Here is a 22,398-nt window from a genome sequence, read left to right as displayed (position 1 = left end):
CTGGTAATAAATCACTTTTTTTAGAACATAAAGTTGTACCTCCTCCTATGGCAGTTCTAGTTCCAAAAAATTTGCGACGACTCTGTAGGTACCCCCCTTCCTGTCAGATGGGAGCCTATACACAGCCGATTTTATCAATTTTTCCATGGTCTTACCTGCAACGCCTTACCAGAACGCCAGCCACCGCGAAGCGCGATGATTCACAGAAGTCTTCATGGGATCCGAAGCACGGATTTAGAGAGTAAGAAAGAACACCAAATCCGTGCTATCCTTTATGCAAGATGTTGAACTAACTAGCCCAACAACTGGCCATCAAAGTTTGAACCATAGAAGACGAGTACACTAGCTTCGAAGCTGGTGCACAAGGTGTCCATACTTTAGGTCGTTCCCTCCAGCGCATGCATTCAGATAGTTTTCAGTGTAACCACTATCCTCCTAACGAGAAAATGTGAAAGAATCAGTGATGACAACCTTCAAAAATAACTCCTGTTCAAATTTCAAGGACGTCTGACATTACAACGAAGGAGCTACAGTAATCTTCTCAGCCTTCCCGCAAGCCACAGCAGTCTGTTGTAGTTTGAGTAAAAATTGATGTTATGTTCGTACAGTTTTGAAGAAAGGAACACAAAAGCAATCGACTACTTCATGACTTTGTTAAGTTAGTTTTCTTTGGCTTTAATTGTTTATTATAAATAATTACATCTTAAAGGATGTTTTTTGGATTGTAATTGGTTACTTGTTGTACGTAACACGTACAAGCCTAGTTAGAACTTCTCCACCAACCCCCTTGTCTCGCCAATTCCAGGCATGATTGATATCGACGCAACATTACTTAAGCACCCCAGTTATTCTATCCCAGCTTTATTGTATTGACTTGCTAACCCGAAGGCTGCGAGATCAAATCCCGGCGAAGCGTTTGCAAAAGAGCCGAGAATGCTGGAAGGCGGTTTACTTATATTTAAGTGCACGTCAAAGAACCCCAGGTAGTAAAAATTTCTAAAGCCATTCACTACTGCGTTGTGCATTATCGTATCATAGTTTCGCGATGAAAAAGTTGACGAACCGAGCCATTTCAAACGCCGATGCTACCTCGAACGAAGTTATAGGCGGGAAAAAGTGAGAATGGGACGACCGTATGACTACTTACCATGAAATAACGCAGCACTACAGCCTAGGCAGGCACAAGTATCCTCCCCCCCACAACAACAACAACAACAACAACAACAACAACAACAACAACAACAACAACAACAACAACAACAACAACAACAGCACAACAGCAACAACAGCAACAACAACAACAACAACAACAGGCAGTTCTCCGGCGATAACTGAAAAACCCAGTTCTGTTTCGTGTCTGTTACCCTGATCTGTATTTCCCAGGAACATCCAAGGGCAACACTTGCCCATATACTATGGGAATGCTCCCGTTTAGACGAAAAAACAAACAGAAACCACTAAGAGGCAGTCTCAGACCACAGGGCGCACTGGGAGGAGGTTCTGCTCAGCTTCGCATTAGAACAACAAATGTGGGCCATCCAGTGAGCCGATGAAGCCACCCGAACTCAAGTGCTCGGGCGGCTTAAACTTCTTTGGACATTACCAATAAAGTTATGCTTCTTCGTTTTCACAAAAAGTACTATACATACTTTCTGAAAATTGCAACTCTGCACAGAGTCTTTATTAGACATTTCCACGACAGCATGTGTGCTTTTTATCTAACGTAATTTTTTATTATTATTCTGATATAAAAGGATATCAAACAGCAGTTCATGGAGCATGAACGCACAGACGCACGGACGCACGGACGCACGGACGCACATACAAACACACACTTACAGAAAGAAAATTATTCATGTCTCTGGCATAGGTTGGTAAAACCTGGGGAGAACACCAGATTTACTCATAAAATGCCTTTCGCGCTTTGAACTCACACGGACTCCGACTCACCAAAATTTCCTCCACCAGACTCAATCGGACTCACACTCACAAAAATATTACTCACCCGCCTCATTCAGACTGAGACTCATGGCTCGATCTGAGTCGGAGCAAGTTTGAGTGAGTCGACTCATGAGCTTAGATTTGGCTTTCTTGACCAAGGTGTTCATGTTCTTTAACACCAATCAATATCTCGACTAATCAGAGTTTTTCTTGCCGCCGTTTCATAAAGTACCTTCGAATACGAGTTACGAGTGCTCGCAGAGCAGTTAGGTCCTTTTCCTTGAGGAGATTACAACATAGGACATTTTTATGAACAACTTTCATGGGCAATCGTGTTGGTTGGGGATGGGCGACATCAAGGCAGCCACTTTGTAAGTCACGCCTCTGTTTGGTAAATATGAAATGCTGTAGGAACGACACTGCTTCGAAATTCATGGGAATAGATGTCAGGATAAACGTTAATCTAGGTAAGGCTGCCAGTAATGTTGAAGATGAGTAGATAGGACTTTCTAGTTGTCATTAGGACGAATCCGCATATGTCGTATATAACAGTAAACACGTTATAAATTTCAGGACATACATAAAAAGTAGTAAAACGATTGTGTAATTAACATTCTATCATAATATTATGGCTCAAAATATGACGACATATGTCTTCGTTGACGCTGGCACCAGCGGTCTTTGTAGGTAGCTCACAGGCGCGGGCAAGACGCCATTAGAGGCCCTACATGGCCCACAAGAGCTGAAAACTTCATTACTGAAGAGGCAGGCACAGATGTATCGAAAGGAACACACATGGTACCACGTTAGTTGGTTTTGCCTATATTAGATGCGAAGCAACTGTTTGACTAGCCTGTGTAACTCTGTCCATGCGTACAACGCGCCGCGCGCCACAGGCGTTGGCGCAGTGCCAAGTAGGTCACACAACTGCTGCATGTTACATTTCCGGCTGCACTCGTTTAGGACTTAGCGTTAGCTTTTACTGTGACGGCAGCCATATTGTGCATTTTTATTTTGCTAAGGGCTTTATTTTTGCTGCCTTTTTTGTAACGCGCCGACAATATTAGAGACACGATGTCGTGCATAATGCTAGAAAATACGGCTAGCCAGTGGCCCACGGCTGTTAGTGTGATGTATTGCTGGTTAGACCAATCAGTCAGCATTTAAAAATGTTGCCTTGCCTGAGTATTGTCTACGAGTGGATGCCCATCGATTCAATGAACGGCTCGCGCCCGAATGTCGACTGATGACCAAAATGCTATTACGCAAAGAGGGTTTCGTCAATGCACGCCAATGCTGCAATCACAAAAGTATACCGTCCATCATAACAGGACCTTTATTATCAGAGGCACACGGAGCAGGTGCCCCATTTGCGAAAATTGACTATGACGGCCACGTCATCTGAAACGTAGGTCAACGCCTTCTGAATACCGGAGAAATTCTGTTGGTTGGCTTGTTGGGTTTCCAAAGAGACTGAGTCGGGCTATGAGAGACGCCGTAGTAGAAGAATCCAGATAATTCTGATGATCTGTGGTTTGCTAACGTGCACTGACAATGCAAACATTTCATCTTCAGCCAATGAAATGGCTGCTCTACGGGCTACTTTTAATTACATTGTAGATAAGACAGCTGAGTATTTTGGTCATAGTAATAATAATAACGAGTAATTGATTGAACACCACAAAACCACGGTATAATTACGAAAGACGCCGCAGTGGAGGTCTACAGAAATTTCGACTACCTGGGTTTCATTACGTACACCTAAATAAAAGAAAAGACGGGCTTCAAGCTTTTTCGCCTCGATTCGAAATTTTCCCGTGGTGGCCGCGATTCGCTCCCAAGACCTGCTGCAGTGGTCGGCAGTCCAGTGCCATAACGACTAAACCACGGCGGTAGGAGTAAGCATTGGGCATTTTTACCGACTCAAGAGCGGTGCTGCAGTCTCTTAAGTCTCCTCGCACGTAGGGTCAGCTCGTCATAGACATCAAACGCTTGTGCAACAAAGCCTGCAACCTCCATCATCACAGTGTTCTGGAGTGCATACCTGCCCACCACATAATAAACATCCAGGCTGATGACGCAGCCAAAGCTGCACATGACGCCTCGAGAGAAGTCGTCGAGAGAGACGTGCGGTGACACTCGTATCGGCACACGCTTCGCGCCTCCAGCGATCCCTCTGGACAGACGCTAGTCACTAGTATGGGCCTCTTTCATCACGCGACATCGATATGCCGCGAGGACTCAACCGACACAGGGAAGCGTGCTTGCACCACGTCATATTAAACGTCGCATGCACTAACTACTTTAGCAGCAAGATCGAACTGTCGTAGTCACCATTGTGCGTTCAATGTTACGCCACATTATATCAGAACCATGTTTTTTTTGTGAATGCAGGCTATACACATAAAAGAGACAGTCTTATACGATGATGTTACTTTTTGAACGGGACTCGTGCTTAGAGTTACAACACAATCTGGGCCAACAAAAAAGCAGCACCTGTGCGTTAGGTGCTATACGGAAGCGCTGTTGACTTTCTTGCCTACCCCAAGCCTGAACGAAACTTTGTAAAGGGTGTGGCCGACGTCATTCTCGTATCTGTTATGTGCTTATCGATGTATATATCCTTTTCATCATTCATTCCCTGGAGTAGCATGTCAGGTAAATAGCCAGTCATATATCTCCAAACTTTCATAAAATATTCCAATTCTCTCTTCAGTATCTGCCTAATCAAAACGGAACCACCATGGCCTACATGCATCAAATTTGCATTTGTCGTGTGTCACGAAAATATCAAAAAATTGTGAATAACGCTGCCGATACTTCTGACAAACAAACATATAGTCATTCAACTAAGCGGACTCAGCGGATGATTTCTTCCTGACACCACAGAGTGAGTATTGCGAATACACTCCGAGAGCGCTTTGAGAAATTGCGCCGCCAACTCTGCACGAATTTTGAAGTAGATCGCGGGGAAAAGACTTCGCTTTAATCAGTGTTTTCCTGCAGGCTGCGTCTGACAGCGTCTTGCGAATGCACGCACCATCTCAGTTCGTGATTAGGGCGACCGCCCCCGACGGAATGCGTAGGGATAGATGCCCCACTTTGCTCTTAAGTTTTCATTCCAGATTGGACTGTACGTACACTTGAAGGGCTGCCTTTGTCGTGGTAAAACAATTCGGCAGAATGCAAAAAAAGAAGTGAATGGTGAAACGACCGTCGCACGTCGTTATACGGTCAAAGAAGAAGTGGTCGGTACATGGCGAGTGTAGACTGCGCGCCGAGAGAAACACGGTGAACACTCCGTTATAGTTTGCAAGTAACTCGCGGCACTGGGTATAACAAGGCTAGCGTATACAGGAGCGTCCCGGGAGCGTACTTAATTAACTCTCTGACCCGCTCCTTGAAGTTCTGGTGACCGGTGGTCTTACACAAGTTGCTCGAACGAAGTCATATGCGTTTGAGTAAACTTTCACAATTCGCGAAAAGACATTGTTCTTGTTAGGTAAGGCATAAACACGGGAAATACTTGGAATTGACGCAGACGCGACATCATTGTTAGCAAAGTGCACCGGTCTGACGTAAGACTGCGAACCCTCGTAAGCCTGTGCGTGTTTAGTTAGAAAATCATTATCGCAAGAAGAAGCGTGCACACTGCAGGTTAAGACAATCACTCGTACGTGTACGAAACTGGATGGTGCCATTAAGTTTCTACACGGATAACAATAATTTAAAGAGAAGTTATGCCTGAAAATTGCTACTAGAAAGAATTAGCCACAGGAGACCCTATTGAACTTAGTGTTGTTATTTGGTAGCAAAAAAAAAACAAAAGAAGTTAATGAATGAAATAACAAAGAATGAAGAGGGCGCTATAATATACGTTGCTGGAGACATTGAGTGACACTGGCTTCAATGACCGATGCAGTCTTCTTCGTGCTGCCCCCCCCCCCCCCTGTCCATTGCTTTGCCAGTAACTTACTTTGCTTATTGAGCTCTTACGCAACCCTGTCTAAAAAGGTAGAAACTCCATGCCCCTCTGGTTGATCTCCTTGCCTCTTTTGTTTTTTCACCCTCTCTACGCAATTCACCATGAAAGGTGTTTTGAATTAGATGCGATCATTTCACTGCCTCTTGGACCTCTCCCATGCCATCAACATGTGCGAGGCCAATTCTGCGAGCAGGTACCTAACGCCACCTGACACACACAATGCTTAACCAGCTCCTGTATAGTTGTGAAGAGTAGATATATTACGTCTGTGGGCCCAATCGAAAGCCGGAGAAATAATATGCCACGTAGCAAGTGGACCTATGACAAACCTTATTGCCTATTTATGATAATTATAGTAATGCATCTTTTTTGTGCACGCATAAATCTTTTTACATTGTTGCATATTATGTTCCAGATTTTCTTGCATTCTTTTGCTGTGTATTATGTGCAACTTAAAAAACTAAAGTCAGTGTGAAGCGCTTATTAGTGCACTGATTTTTTTACATTAATGTTACTACCATCTTCACATGACAACTGTGTATATTAGTTTCTGCAATAAAAGCTCACTGCAGTCAAAAGAAGACCCTGAGTGGCGCAATCTTACCGCCAATGGTAGAATACTGCTATTTCCATCGGATATTATGAAATAAACGTATACATATATCTAAGAAGGACAGCACTTACACAAACATTACGCATTATGGGAATCGAATGTATACCCTTTGCGGCATCTGGTGATCCAGTATTGTTCGTGGTTCTTAAAGCTTGTCTAACCAAATAAGTGAAAGAGCTTACGTAAACAAACTTGAAGCGTATGTCACGCGATTCTCTGCGTGACATAAAACATGAAGACAGCGACCGACATAGTGATAGCTATGTTCTTTTTTTTTTTCTTGGATGATATCGGAAACGATACGTGTCGCACAACGTTTAGAGACCCTGTGCAAACGACTTAGGCTTACCGGTGTGATTCGTATGCCTAAACAAATTTATACTGCTCATTTCCTTTCCTCACCTCGCTCTTTCGTCTTCCTACGGTGTAGGCTAGAGATCCAGATGATTTTGTGGCATCTGATTAATTTGTAATTGGTCATTAGTTCTCAATGATTCCCCTCACTGATATTGTAATCACGTTTGCTGACGACCGCATTGTATATACTTTAATAATAAGTACTGATGTTCACGAAATCCCTAACTGAGACCTGGATCGTATTAAAAATTAGTGCAAAACATGACAATGACTCGGTTCACCAGAAAATCTAACATGACTGCATTAACTCTATGTCGATTCATTCGCTCTTCCCTTACAACGTCAATAAGGACACATCAGATAGAACCACGTGGTATCCAGATGTTACACAAACACAAGATCTTTTTTTTTTTGGGGGGGGGGGGGGGTTTAGTCATAAAACTACCATTTTCGCTAACGCTTTCAGATCACCAGGTGTTTTTTTATTCGTCACAACCTAGATAGCACTACACCTCACCTGCATTAAGAACCCTAACCAAGCAGCCTGGCGTGGTGGTGTAGTGGTGAGGTTGCTCGACTGCTGACTCGAAGGTGACGGGATCGATCCCGACCGCAGCGATCCCATATCAGTGCAGGCGAAATGCTAAAGGCCCTGTACTGTGCGATATCAGGGCACGTTAAAGGGGCACTGATATCCAATAGCCAAATCTAGATGTACCATTCATTTGATTGTTCAGTGTGGGTGTGTCCTTTAGGCCAAATATGAATGAATTTCGTCACGTGGAAGTTGTTTTATTTCGACGGAAAATAGCGTAAGAGAGCTTAATGGAAAATGAAGTGCCCCGGCGATATCGACAGTAGTGCTACGTCTTCGGTTTGATACCTTCCCCGCATACTATCCTGAGTGACGATCCGCTAGTAGTGATGACGTCTACGATCCGAGTGTCCATATCCAAGCGCCGACTGGTGCCTAAGCTTGGAAACGCACTAAGTCGTCAAGTCTGATCTTCGTGGCACCACTTTGAATAATTTCGTGAAATTACCAGGATAAAAACTGCCTACGAAAGATCGACGAAAGAGGAGAGCATGATTCAACGTGTGCTCGTCAGTCAGGGCGTCCGCGAACCATCGCGAGTTGCTGTCGTCTGGTTCGAAGTGCAGAAAAAACGCAATGAGGGTGTGTTTATTTATATCTCGTTACACGCCAATACGATCACAAGCTATCAAAATGGAGTAGCGCATAGATAAATATCATCATTAACAAGTAACATGCAGCTATCGTTAATAGTGAAATTTAGTTATTCTGTATACTCCTGTGCGTCCGCGAAGTACCAGGTTACTGCATACCACTGCCACCGTGAGAGGCCGGTTAGGTGAGGCTCTCTGTTGGCGCAAAGAAGAACCTGGCAGCAGAGAACGTATTATCTTTCTCCACTGGGGCACATCTCTTATAAAGTTATTCCATTGACCCTTTTGCGTAATGCTGTGCACGCTACACACACCAATATAGATAATTTAGACGCTCGAGCGAGCGTGGCCGAAGCATGCATCCTTGAGCACGATCCTCATTGCTGCTTGGAACGGTGTCCGTTTTGAAATCACCGCTCTGCAAAAAGTCAATCAAAGAAAAATAATTCGCGACGTCACGAATCGCGGCGATATCAATCTTCGGACTGTCGTATTTGAACCCAGTCCATGTTTTGTATGGCGACGACGGAAATTCAGGTGACGAGGTATGACTGAATGTGGGCACCTAGCAGACGAAATGTTTGCGGAGAACATTGGTCTCACGCAAATTCTTTCAGTGAAGAAGTGATCAGCTGTAGCGCTGTCGGGAGGTGACTAAACCTTTAGAGCGGACCATGAGTATATGCGCCACTGTTGGAGCTTCCATCAGAAAAATGGCGGGAATGCCGGCTCTTTTGATTCATGCACGATTCTATTGACATAAAATAGTTATTTTTAGCTCAGTTACGTTATAGGTCACGAATCGCTACTAGGAGGTCAATAGCTACTCGTTTAGGCAAAAATATTGACGTAAGTTAATTTTATGTCAGTGCTCTTTTCAAGAATACCAGATGGTCGAAATTCTCGGAGTCCGTCACTATAAACGGCGTCTCTCATAATCATATGATGGTTTGGGACGTTAAAGGTCTGTTATTATTATTATTTTTATATATTATTATTATTGTTGTTGTTGTTGTTGTTGTTGTTGTTGTTGTTGTTGTTGTTGTTGTTGTTGTTGTTGTTGTTGAAGGAGCTTGACTAGGAGGCATAGAAGAAACTATTACCTACCGGAAAGCGTGTGGGGTTATATGAAGAATGATTCGCGTTGAAATAGGAGAAGCTTTTCACCCCCTTTAGTTCCACTGATACTTCACAAGCGTACCTTTCACATCACGGGAAAAGTTTTGAAGGGAGGAAGGTGATTGTGTGGGGGACGCCTCTAGGTGTAAAAACAAAACTTTTGAAAATTATTTTTTCAAGTAGAATGGAATTTTTGGAAGTTGTTTTATCAAGGAGATATTCGATGCATTCCGCAACATCACACATAATAAATCTGTAAAAATATAACAGTTCCAACAACAACAAAAACGAAGATGGGTCAAATAACCCCAAACATCGGAGAATGCTTTAAAGCAAGTGCGCTGCTGTCGGCATATATTGACACAAATGAAAGGGTTTGGACGAAAGTAGGGCCGCATACGTATGCTCGTGAACGTTGTCACGGATTGCTATAATGCGACTTGCCATTCGCAGGTGGCGTTGACATCCGCCGCATTTTTCGGTTGTATTGCCACAGCTACAGGGCGCTCCGGCTTTTCTTGAAGACGCTTCCGCCGCAGCTGTTTTACGCCTTTGCCGGCCGACAGGGGCGCAAAGTGCATATAAGGCATCACTGTAGGCTCTAAGCAAAAGTGGCCACGCACAACTGGAAAGCACTTCAGGCATCCTAAAGGAAAAAAATAAATAAAAATAAACATTTTGGCAGGGCTGGCTGAGAAAAGGGGATTTAGGGTGGCATAAGCCACAATAAAGGGCACTTTATTTTAAATGTTATGCGGCCGTGTATGCATAGGTTCACCGGCTGTTGGCATTTTTTCGCACGCGATATGCTTTGCTTCAGCGTGGAAGAGAAAGATTCGAGCCAAGACAAACGCTGTTTACAAACACGAGTCAAAAGTTTGCGCGTGTCGAGAGCTGCCAGGGCGCGAAAAGCAAGCTGTTGCGGCTTTTAACGGCTCTTAAGTTGCCCACTAAACACAAATACTCACCTATAGTAGAAGAAAGAAATAGAGAAAAAATAATACGAGAGCTCCGTAAACACTCCACTGAAGATTCTTCTGCGTTCGTCACTTCTGAAAACGGAAAGAAAAAGAGTTTTTTTTTAAGATTTATACTTTCAGTGCAAGTTTAAAACGATACAGAAAGTGTTACGTGCAACCAGACAAGAATACAGCTACTCCCCTCACACGATAAACACTAGAAAGTCATGTGTACTTTTTATTTATTCGCTGTCAGACTGATTTCTTATGATGAACCAGTTTTTTCAGTGCTTCCGTCACGTAAAGTTTCTATATACTCGCAAGCAATTAATTGGTGCACATCTCGCGATGTCAGCTGAAGGTAACAAAGTGATCGTTGGGCTGTTGACTACTAGTCCATGCCGTCTATGTAAATGTGACTGCCGGTCCCACTCCTCCCCTTTACATATTGTTACATCACGCTGAAGAAGCAAAAAAGACAGCGAGAGAGACGATGTCATTCTGTAATGTGGGGCGCACTCACGCTTGCCGTCTTGGCTTAGGCTTGGCGTCGTGTAAATAAATCTTGTCTATCACCTCGTTTCCCTGTGTGCCCTCCGGTAACAATATTCTATCTCGTCTTGGATATGACACTATATTGAAGTTTGATTAAAAACAACAACAACAACAACAACAACAATAACATTAATAAGAATTATTATTATTATTATTATTATTATTATTATTATTATTATTATTATTATTATTATTATTATTATTATTATTATTATTATTATTATTATTATTATTATTATTATTATAACACCTGGAATTTTACAAGAGATACCAGGAAATTATTATCAGGAGACTATGTATCAATTTTAACCATCTGCGGACTTTTGACACGCCCTAAAATTACAGATGTCACTGCATTTCGCCCCATCATTACGCAACCGCCATAATCGAGAATCGAAACAGCGATCAGCGCTGCACGTCAACTTATATGAAGCTTCCACAGCGGATCTTATCTTATTGGAGATGACTTGAAAAATACAAAAGTGTTTAAACACAAATTTCATCGATCACTTACTAAGGGTCCGTGTTTAAAGCTTTGAGATGTACAAGGTCCGTCGAAAGTCCTCAGGCCGCTGTCTTTAGTATTCGTATGACAGCAGCGAGGTTTGAGAACTTTTGAAAGACCCTGTACATTGCCTCAAGCGAGTTTGCTTGTTTTCTTGTTCGTTTCCTCTGCTGACAAATGTGTTAAAGTGTAATTTGAAAGAAGGCGTTGCCATTCACCACAAGCCCATTCACGCTGCAATTAGCCACTCATCATACATTGCACTGAAAATGCGTGGGTTAAATACGGAATATTAAATATATTAATAAAACTGTGAAAAAAATTTGGCCCCGTATCTGCATGGTAATCTGCGAATGTCGTCGAAAAGCGATAGTCTTCAGTGTGGAGAAAACGAAAAAAACATTCATTTGATGTTCTGTGCTTGAAAATCGGTGAATGGTACTCTGGAGGCACTGCGTTAGAGTGCCTCAAGCGTGCAGCTACAATGCATGAAATCAGAAAAAAACAAACTAGTACCAATGACAAAGTGGGGCTGGATTCCAGCCCAGTATTCTACCACGGAGCAACGCCGGTACTTGGGACTTGTTGGCAATCTTTCGTTTGGCAATCTTGATGTCGGGAAATCAATCGCGGTAATACCACCTATAAAGCGTTTTAGAAGAGCGAAAGAACAATCAGGCATCACACAATGCGAATAGTGCAACTAGTGGGTCGTCTGAAGCCTCAACCAATTAAAAAAGCTTGTTCTTGTTCACCTAATTACTTTGGCGCATACTCACTTCAGCCATAATTCCTCACTGTCGTCAGCCACTGCATGGACAATTGGCACACAATATCTTGTTTCTCAGAAGAATGACGAAAAACAGCATAGCGAATGCTAGCCTAATACGCAAAAACTTTTAATATTAATGCCGTATAGCGGGTATCAAGCAATTGTGCTTGCAGCAGTTATCCAATGAGTGTTTAGAAAAGGCTCTGAAAGACCGCTCTTTTAGCTTTTGCTGTGAGTGTGCTGTGCCTTCCGCGCAGCCCTGGCGCTTTTCTAACTATAGCTGTGCGAAACTTACCTGGCCTCAAGCGCGAGGTGCGTATAAGTGATGTCTTCTTGAAAGTAACGAGCGTTGGTGTTAAAAAAGAAAAACAAAGAAACGCGCATGCACTAGCATGCGATTATTCTGTTACCTTTAGCTTTTAACTAAGCTTGTCAGTTAGCGGAAGTGCTCGTGTCTTGCAGGTTACTTACTAAACCAAAGCTTTTCGTGTCTCACTGATTTGCTTGTGAGCGTCAAAAACGCACTGTAGAAAAGCCTACTTACTCAATGGAACTATATGCACATGCATCTGCTCACATTATAACTAACTATCTGAACAATGGCGCACGGCATACGTAACGTAGAATACCGCTGTTTACATTCACAGTTGGACCTACACAGACGAACTGTATATATCTGCATCGCATTATGCGCGCACATCACGCAAAGCATTCCTGGCCGTCACCATTGGTGCAGCGCACGGCAGAAGAGGCAGCCGTGTGCTAACGTAAATGTGACCGAGCCCGTATAGCTAAGTAGTGCTAGAGCACTGCTTTCACTAGATCATGCTAGAGCGCTACTCGTTGAAAATAAGACACTACACAGACCTTCGACGCAACACCGTTCCTGCATTGCTCTCATGTTTGCAAGCAGTCTTTCTGACGTCATGTTGGCAGAGCTTTTGAACACACATGACAGTAATTATAAGGCAGTACTGTACAAGTTCAATGATGGTTGATTTATTTATTTCTGGGGTCTAACGTCCTAAAACCACCATATGATTATGAGAGACGCCGTAGTGGATGGAGGGCTCCGGAAATTTCGTCCACCTGGGGATCTTTAACGAGCACCCAAATCTGAACGCATGGTACTGCAGCATTTTCACCTGAATCAAAAATGCAGGTGCTGCAGTCGGGATTCAATCACGCAACCTGTGGGTTAGCAGCCGAGTACCTTAGCCACTAGACCACCACGGTGGGGCAGTATTGTGCAAGTTCAAAGACGTTCGTGAAAGCGTGAGTGTGTGCTGTTATCAATGGTTAAATGATGAAGAGCGAAGACCATGAAACTTAAGGAAATGTACCTTAATTAAACTTTGGTTTTTAAAACACCCTAAACAAGCAATCAAATGACCTATGTATCGCACTGGTTCGCTTAGCATTTTTCGTGTTTGGAGTGTGGTCATCAGCGTTGGACATAAAAGTTGATTCAGTTTGCATGAAAGAAAGCTTCGCGTACAACCATCTTTCGTTAGGAAAAATGCTTTAGCTTTTTAATGCTTGATGCCCGTCGTCACACGTCAAACTACTCACCAAATATTTCTTCAGGCAATAAACTTGAGTGTGTTTTGTATACATACGGTATGCAGAACTAAAAAAAATAATCACGCAGTCTTCTTTCGATGGTTTTCCAAAATATATTGAGGGTGAACATCTTCATTTTCAGATAAATGACTACCAGTATGTTAACGCAAACTTCAACAAACATTATTAAAGTAGCAAGTGAGCAGTAATGTTGTTGTTTGGACTCGTTGACGTATTGAATTGCAGCGGAAAGCGACACATGGAAACAAGAGACAAACAAGTGCTGAGCAATTGCACCATCCTAATATAAAATATATAGTGAAACATTGGCAGCCGCAATACTCTCTACGACTGTATTAGCGCTTCTTTCTTTTTGCCTCTCATCAATGTTTCGACATCAACTTGTAAATATTGTCGTACTCCAGGAAACTTTTCTCACGTGTTTGGTTTGTTTTACCTGGTTCTCATTTTTGAACAAGTGTAAATAAGAGTGTACCTTGATTGATATGTGGGGTGGAACGTCCCAAAACCACCATATGATTATGAGAGACGCCGTAGCGGAGGGCTCCGGAAATTTTGACCACCTGGGGTTCTTTAACGTGCACCCAAATCTGAGCACATGGGCCTACAACATTTCCGCCTCCATCGGAAATACAGCTGCCGCAGCCGGGATTCGATCCCACGACCTGCGGGTCAGCAGCCGAGTACCTTAGTCACTAGACCACTGCGGCGGGGCTTAAGAGAGCACCTTTCCATTTAATCTTTTTTTAATGAAATTTCTACGCAATGCATGTCCACTTTAGCAGAACATTTTACTCAGCATCAACTTCTATAATAAGACATGTAGCTTCTAAATAAAGCAGTCACTGCTTAGGTCACAACACGTGGTAGACCTTAAAACTTGAAGTTTGAGGCCTTGCGTCCGGGCTTCTCTTCGGTAGAGACCATTTCATTTGTCAATGGCGTGTGCTGTAAACTACAATATATTATTCAACAAATTAATGAATCAATTGATAACGGATTATTTATTATCACTTCAAATATTGATACGTAATAGTAATAATTGATAATTAATAATACATATAATTTTTTACACGTCCCTGTTGGTCCATTCCGTTTTTTACGATGACCATTGTAGTGAAAGAAGTACACTATGTCTTCTCAAAGATGGCCCTATATTCGCTTGATTTCCCAGTCATCCGCGCTAAAAATACCTTTTCCTCTCTCTGGCTCTAACTTGTCCACATTGTATCCTTGGAAGCATGAAATGATGGTCGTTGTTTAAAGCATAAATGACTATTAGTGACAGAAATCGACAAGACAAATTAATTTATAGAAAAAACTAGGCACATTTCTTTTCTTATAATACAAAATGGCACTCATGTAACTCATTGTTGAAAATCGCTTTTAACATCTCAAGCACACAAATATTTCAAATGATAATTTACGTGCCTTCTCCTAACAACAGTACGCAAAATAGTGGGGAAAAAATTGTGGCATGTTCAACCAGTTTCTATCATCCGGTATGAAAGACAGCATTAACTCTACTGCACCTGAGGGTTCAGACGATCGGAGGAGTTCTTGAGGTCGTCAACAAAAACTAACGGCCGGGCAAGGTGTTATAGTAGCGGGCCACTTTGCAACGGACTCGACAACTACGCTTTTTTCATGCCGACGGTGCCCAGATATAAGACAAACCTGGTAAATTCGTCAGTTGCTTCTTTAAAAGCGTGTCCACAAAGCGACCACACAGTGGCAGGAAAGCGTGTTTTCTTGTGTTCGAAGTCCTACTAATTCGCATTTGTGCGAAAGTGTCAAACGTGATAACTTAAGGGAGGAAACCGCCAACGCGCACAACATCTAGTTATCGTGATTCCTCGCGAGGATTGTAAACCACTCCCAAACCCTCGACGGACAAGGAAAAAAAGTACGAAGCGAAATTAAAAACATAAAGCGCATTGCAAAGTGCACTCCCGTTTCCTGTTTTTCCACTTCACGTTTACACCGGAAACTTTGAAATCTTTTGTTCTACTACAAAAACTACGAGTAACAATTAAAAATGCATGCAGAAAAATACAGTTGTAACACCTAGGCACGCCTACTGTCGAAAGTAGCGCAGGAATTTCTGCGTGAAGAAGTCGGGGAAAACACTTTCTGTCGCTTTCTTTTCTTACTGTCTCGACAGCGAGTATCAATGCAAACGAACGAAGGAAATAAAGAACAGACACTTCAACGGCTCCGTGCCTCCTCAGCTCGCCAGTATAATATCGGAGTTTCCCGGGCGTAGGCTCCCTGTGTTTACTTCGCGGCAACACCCGGCGTTGCCCATGGAAAGCCGACGCGTGCGCTGCTACCCGGCTTTTCTATTTTCCCCTGCCGTAGGCCATGCCAGCAGCACTCGCTTGTGAACTTTCTCTCCAGAGTGCGTTTATTTGCCTGGCTGTGTTGTCGTTTCGATCCCCGGTGTCACTGCCCATGACAGGTGCCTAACTAAAACACCCTTCGAGAGTGTTTTTTTTTTATTTCTTCGTCTAGTTCGCACCCGCGCGCGCATGGCAATTTACAGAAAACCTTTCGTGACTGAAACAACCTTTAGGGGATATATCGGTATCGCAAATACGCTATAAGACTTCTTTTTTTTTCTTGCGGCTGGATGCCTGTGTTCCTATTTTCCGAAATTACCACGTTTGAGTAAAGAGTCCAATTTCGTAAGCCTTCGCTCCTTCCACCATCAAAGGTGGTGTTATGATACCCTCCCGTAGTACAAATCCCGGCGTGTTTAACCATGCGTGGTGTTTTCGGTAGGCGTGCGCATCCTTCTCGGAAGACCTCCACTTGTGGAGTCCATTAGCGCACGTCTTCCGCCTTCTTTCAGACAGGCGGGAGCGTAAGCCGCCACTTACTCCCTGTTCATTTGTTCAACAGGCTCACCGCGAAGCATGGCTGTCTCGTCGCTCATTATGCTGACGAGTAGAAAGCCCAGGTACAAGCACGTAGGCGCGGGTCTTCGTTTTTTCCCCTTTTTCCTTAGCATACATCATTAGAGCAACGTATGTAGAATATTTGTTTGTTTTGCTTGCTTTCTTTGTCTTTTGTCGGCTATAAATGGGCTCTCGGAAGCCAAACAGGTAGCCTACGAGAAGACAAAAACGTATTGAGAGAGAGGGAAAAAAAACGAAAAGTGCTTCTCTATACAAGTTTCGAAGTATGGGTCCTTTTATCCGGGCCCCGCTTTGTATATTTAAGCACACCTATATATTTTTAGCGGGAATACTGTGCAGCTGTGGTGCCAAGGAAGACATACTTACTTATCTGAGCTTGTAGTTGAATCAATGAAAGAAAGACACTAATAGAAAAAAAGCAACGCCTTTGAAACAAAAAAAAAAACCTCATGGAAAATGTTCGATGTAGTTAGCGATAACTGGACCTCCGGGGATCTTCACTCCCGTATTTCATCCCCCCTCCCACACATTCTCCTTTAGTCTTCTTCCGTGTCAGCTCGCGGGCGCAGGTTTGACACCCAGCCATGGTGGCCTCATTGCAAAAGGACCTAAATGCAAAAAAATTGTGTGTTTAAATTTAGGCGCACGTTAAAGACCCCCAGCTGGTCGGAATTGATCCGTGCTAGCCCACCACGGTCGGCTTCATCATCATATTCTTGATTTTGGTACGTAGAACTCATAAATTATATTATTATTATTATTATTATTATTATTATTATTATTATTATTATTATTATTATTATTATTATTATTACTATTATTATTATTATTATTATTATTATTATTATTACTATTATTATTATTATTATTATTATTATTATTATTAACCCCCGATGGCAGTAGGGAAAAGAATTTGCCCAGATACCACTTGTACCAAGCTATTTCATTCTTCGCCATTTTTTTCGTCACCGTGTTGCTACTCATGGGTAACAACCCATGAAACATTATATTCAGTCAACGTTTGTGACGTTGAGGCCATATTAAACATGTTGTCGTTTGTCATAACTTTCTTTTTGTGGAAAAAAAGTTGATAAATTACCAGCAGTTGTTACACGTTTGCGCTAAGGAAGCGTCCCACTTAAGAATGTAACAGTTAGACCAGCCGGCGCTTTACGAGTTACAAATTGAAAAGTTTGAAAGTTTCGGCACGTTTCTGGCTATTTGAGTTGTAAAAACGCATTAAAAGCACAAGTAGTGCATTAATGCGCATGGTTGAGCACAGGCATGTCATCCTTTCGATTGCAATGTTAGTTAGCATGTCATTCACTTAAGAAAACATCCTGGGGCATAATTCTTTTGGTATCGTATCGTTATCGTCTACCGTAGAATGTTTTACTTTTATTTAGCGAACACGTCCCACACAATTTGCTGTAGTTGCGTGACAACACATAAGTTATTCTCGAAAGCTAGCATTACTTTCGAGAAAAGGCAAAACAGTTCATTCATTAAACTAATTTCTTCTGTCATCTAACATCTCAGTTTTACAGAACATTATCAATTTAAATGTTGCATCAAAAGGTCCCAACTTTCCAGTTTCACATTTTTACATGTCTGTATGATCACACGTAAAAGCACGTTCAAGAATCGCAGGTGGTCGACATTTCCACCATCCTCTTCTACATGTAAGGAATTGTTAATATAGAAGTAATCACCTCCACCGAAGTTACTGTTCACAACTTGTTCGTTCAATTCTTCAATGAACTTGCGGGGCAGCGCCAATTACACCTGACGTAGCAAGCCTGCGTAAAACAAAACATCACGTCAAGTTGCGTTGTTATGGTCCTCCTTGCCCCTTCCCCTTTGTCGAATTGGTGTTCACTTGAAACTCCAATCCGCGTCAACTCGTTAACAAAGAAAACACCAGGTACTGAAACTAGATGCGGGAGACGATAAAAAGGAGGGTTTGACACACATTTTGAAGTATAATAAAACGTACATCAGTTATCTCGACAATATCTTCAATTGCTTTTCAGATGGAGCTCTTGAATCGATAATAAACAACTCCAGCTATAAAGTACGTAATCAAAATTTAACTCATGTGATTTGGTCAACTTGCAGAATTACTATGGTTTATAGTGAACGTAGTTCTCGCGTGGGCAGATAATGCTTAGGTACTCCGGCAGATCAGGCAAGTTTTGCAGGCTTTTAGTCCTAAATATTCCAATTTACTGGAAGTCCCCGAGGTGCGAGGGGTTCAAAATGAAAGAAAGTTTCCGATACTTTCTGACACATAAGCATATATGCCCTATATAACTTGCGCGCTGTTGCGTCGGTATGGCCAATGTGTCACGCTAACTTTAGTGTAGAGTTGACTCACGATAAAAAATTGTTTTATTGTGATACAAAAACTCTGAAATACATAGTTCAGTGCGCTATGGATGCTAGCGACATTAGAAATCTTCAAGACTCATTTTTCACTGGAAACAAATAAAAACAATACTGTATTGCAAGTGTTGTATTTTCATATTATCAATCCCATTTTGTTATTGTTTCCATATTAAATTTCTATCGGCATGCGTTTTGACCTGCAGTGATTGTTGCAGGGATTTATCGAATGTGTAAACATTTGTTTTCTGAGGAACAGCTTCCTTGTACTTCCGTTTATCCGCTCCTGTTGTTCAAAGTTTTCTTGAATACTCGTTGTTTATGTTTATTATGTACTTCTGTGTTCTGCCTTGCTCTGCCAGTATGAAGTACCTCATGAAGAAGAGGCCAGGTCAAGAGGCAGATAGTATCACTGTGTCCCCTTCATGGGATTTGTGAAATGTCCAAGCAAATTAATATAACCAGAAAAATTATAAAGAAAGCTAACAATGTCCCGGAATTAAATTTTTGTGTGTGTGTTTGGCGTATATGTTTTGTTCAATAGATGTGGGCAGTGCTTAGACACAGCTTTGCAGGTGCTTTTGTGCAATCTGTCTTGTTGGCGGAGCTGTATAAGTCCATTCAGGGCTTTCATTTACACGCGTGCAGAAACTAGTAAATGCTTTGGCAGGACGCTGCGCTTTTCGCTATTTACAATCCTACTTTTGCATTTTAGTTATGTATATCGGGAGAAAGGAGAAGCTGGAACAAATATAGGTACAAGCATCTCTTTATTAGGTTCAACCATTTAAGTAAGAGACAGGAAAAATCCTTACAATAAATGATGCATGTTTCATTGCTATTATTTTTCAGTTATCTTTCTTTCTTTCACTTTTTTTTTCTTTTCATGGTCTTACAAAGTGAGCCTGTGTTTCTGTATCAGTGCAAAGACGTGGTTAGCACAGTGGGAGAAAACACAAAGAGGTGAAGGAGGAGACGGGATCGACTGCGAATATACACAAGACAGGAAAAGTGAAGGGTGCATTCTTGGGGTGCCTTCAGAGCCAGGTGTCGAGACCAGAGAGGGGGGTGGGATGGTTGATGCAGCGGGGAAAAACCTGGCGATTTGTTGCACTATAGCAGTAGCCTCAGAGGGCAGTAAGGGAAAGGACGAGAAGCGTGAAGGAATGCCATCGTTTGTAGTTGTGGTTGGGAGGAGAGGGGGGGGGGCGAGTTTCGTCCGGGGTGCGTGGCCGGGATCCACTGTGGACAAAAGTGGGGAGGTGTGGTTGTGGTGTCGGGCGGCCTGGGTCCAGCCCGTTGGCACAGTGCCAGAGCAGGCGGCGCTCAGCGCCGCGAGCGGGAAAAACCTCGCCCGCGCGCGTGATGAATGAGCTCCGCCGATCCATTTTTCATCGCAGCTTTTGAAAAGTGGTGGCACCATCGCTACTGGAGTAAGCGTTCGAGGTAGACCACATGACCCTTTGTTGTTTTCGGTCCGCTATAAGTGATCCGTCACGCAGTCTTCAAAACTCGGTTTCATTTTGCACCACGCAGCCTCGCTGTTCGTCTATTTTTGATCGGCATGCCCCGCCAGGCGACCAGCGGTGTTTTGTTGCGTTGAGTAGTGGACAGTGGGCCTTTCGGCTGGTGGCAGCGCCCGGGGCAACGACTATTCGACCATCCTCGCTATGCGTGTCCATGCGCAGCCACATCTAGTGGAGGCCGTCGTTTTAATGCATTTATTTCCACTCACCTTCGGCAAGCCTCCTCCTCTTCCTACTCCACATTGTCAGGGCCAGACAATACAATTGTTCTCAGCTAATGACGATGCACGGGGCCAGTGCTGCCTTTTGAGCGGCCTTGTTGTTTTCTCTCCTTTGCAGAGAGCACAGACAATAGTCCATGAAATGTCATGCAATTGGCAGAGGCAAATGAGATACCCGAATATTTTGCCAACTCATGCAATCCGTATAACTTGAAAAATGTTGTTGGTGCCAGCAATTCACACTGTTTTGTGTGGGTTCCACAAAACCGCTTCATGCGTCATCATCTTGTCGTCGCTATGATTGTTTTGTCGTCACTTCGTACAACTGTCAGAATTTTCTCAGGGTCGAAGATGTGATATGAAACATTGTTCATGTTAGCGGCCGAAGAAATCACATAGATGGGGAATTTCTATTAAGGCTGCTCAAGTGCAACACACACACACACACACACACACACACACGCACGCACGCACACACACACACACGCACCCCCCCCCCCACACACACACACCACAACATGTCGCCGTCTTTTCTCGTGGTGCGTGTGTTTATAGCGGTTAAAGCAATTTTAACACCAATGTTTATGGCATTGTTTACGGCATTCAGCAGAGGAACAGAGAAAATGAATACAGAGCTGCAGGTTCAGGCTTGCTTAATTTGTCCCACGAAATATCAACAGGATAGATTGAGCAACTATATGCTTGCAAAGTTTGGCCACTAGTTCACCACCTGGCATTCCTTCTTTTATATCATGCAGCGATACAAAAATGAGTTGCTTTTGTGCATCTTAAAACATAAAACGGCTTCGATTAGAGGATGTGTATTCTGTGTCTCTTGCACGTGAAGAAGTGTTCATTACCGTATCTTTGTGGTTATAGCGGAGGTTTCCTTGCACCCTGTGCACGGGGCTGGAGTAAAGTAGTTTAAGATGACTGTTACTTCTCCTCTTGGCCCGCACTTCAAGAGTGGGCTTAATTTTTTTGAGTGGCTCAAAAAAGAAACAAGACAAAGGTCTGTGAAAGCACTAGGCGAAAATGAATGAAAAATTCTTGAATACATTGATGTACACTGCGATATTGGAATGAAAATATCAGAAAAAGCTTATTGCTTACATTGGTTTCTCTAGCAAACCCGAGACGTCGCAGAACAGATTCTATGCGATGACAATATATATATGCATAAACCATGTGACTGAGAATAAGAAAAAATTGCTTTTAAAGATAACATAGATTTGTTTAAATACCCACGTGCCTTAAAAGATGAAAAGCTCAGCAGATTGCTGAGTCAGGCAAAACCTGCCGCTTGCCTTTCTTTGCATCGAATAAAAATACTCGCGAACACCCTGACAGCAGCACTTTTCGGAAAAGTGTGCTTTGTAAACTCCAGCGCGTATTTATGAGTGCGTAGTTTGCCAAAGTCTGTTTTTTATAAAGAGCCTTACAGCGTAAACACACGTAACCAAAGTGTGCAACGATGTTTCAAGAATGAATTTCAGGTGTGTGATTAAGCATCGCGGAATGAACATTTTCATATCTTCCAAAAGACAACGAAGCAATAAAAAATCTAGGCCTCTGGCTGAAACAAAAAAAAAATGAAGAGACAAACGCAAATGAATGAGTGGAAGGTGAACAAGAAAACAACTTTGGTTGCTCAACCTCTACTTATGGAGGAGGTATCTTGTCGCTGGTCAAATGACTCGCGTCTGCCCGGTGACAGACAGTGAGGTTCTACAAATAATTGTTTAGGTGAAACGCGACTGCAAATAA

At 42.8% G+C, this 22,398-nt stretch overlaps 1 protein-coding gene across 1 annotated transcript in view; it reads left to right on the top strand.

Annotated features, from left to right (window-relative positions):
* Nucleotides 1-22,398, top strand: part of LOC119176882 (neural cell adhesion molecule 2) — a 407,687-nt gene that overhangs the window by 70,350 nt on the left and 314,939 nt on the right. The gene's annotated exons all lie outside the window — the stretch shown is intronic.

This window comes from Rhipicephalus microplus, chromosome X, assembly GCF_043290135.1.
Source record: "Rhipicephalus microplus isolate Deutch F79 chromosome X, USDA_Rmic, whole genome shotgun sequence".
Classification (NCBI taxonomy): Eukaryota; Metazoa; Arthropoda; class Arachnida; order Ixodida; family Ixodidae; genus Rhipicephalus; species Rhipicephalus microplus.
Note: the sequence above shows the minus strand (reverse complement) of the source record. Positions and strands in the feature narration are given on the sequence as shown.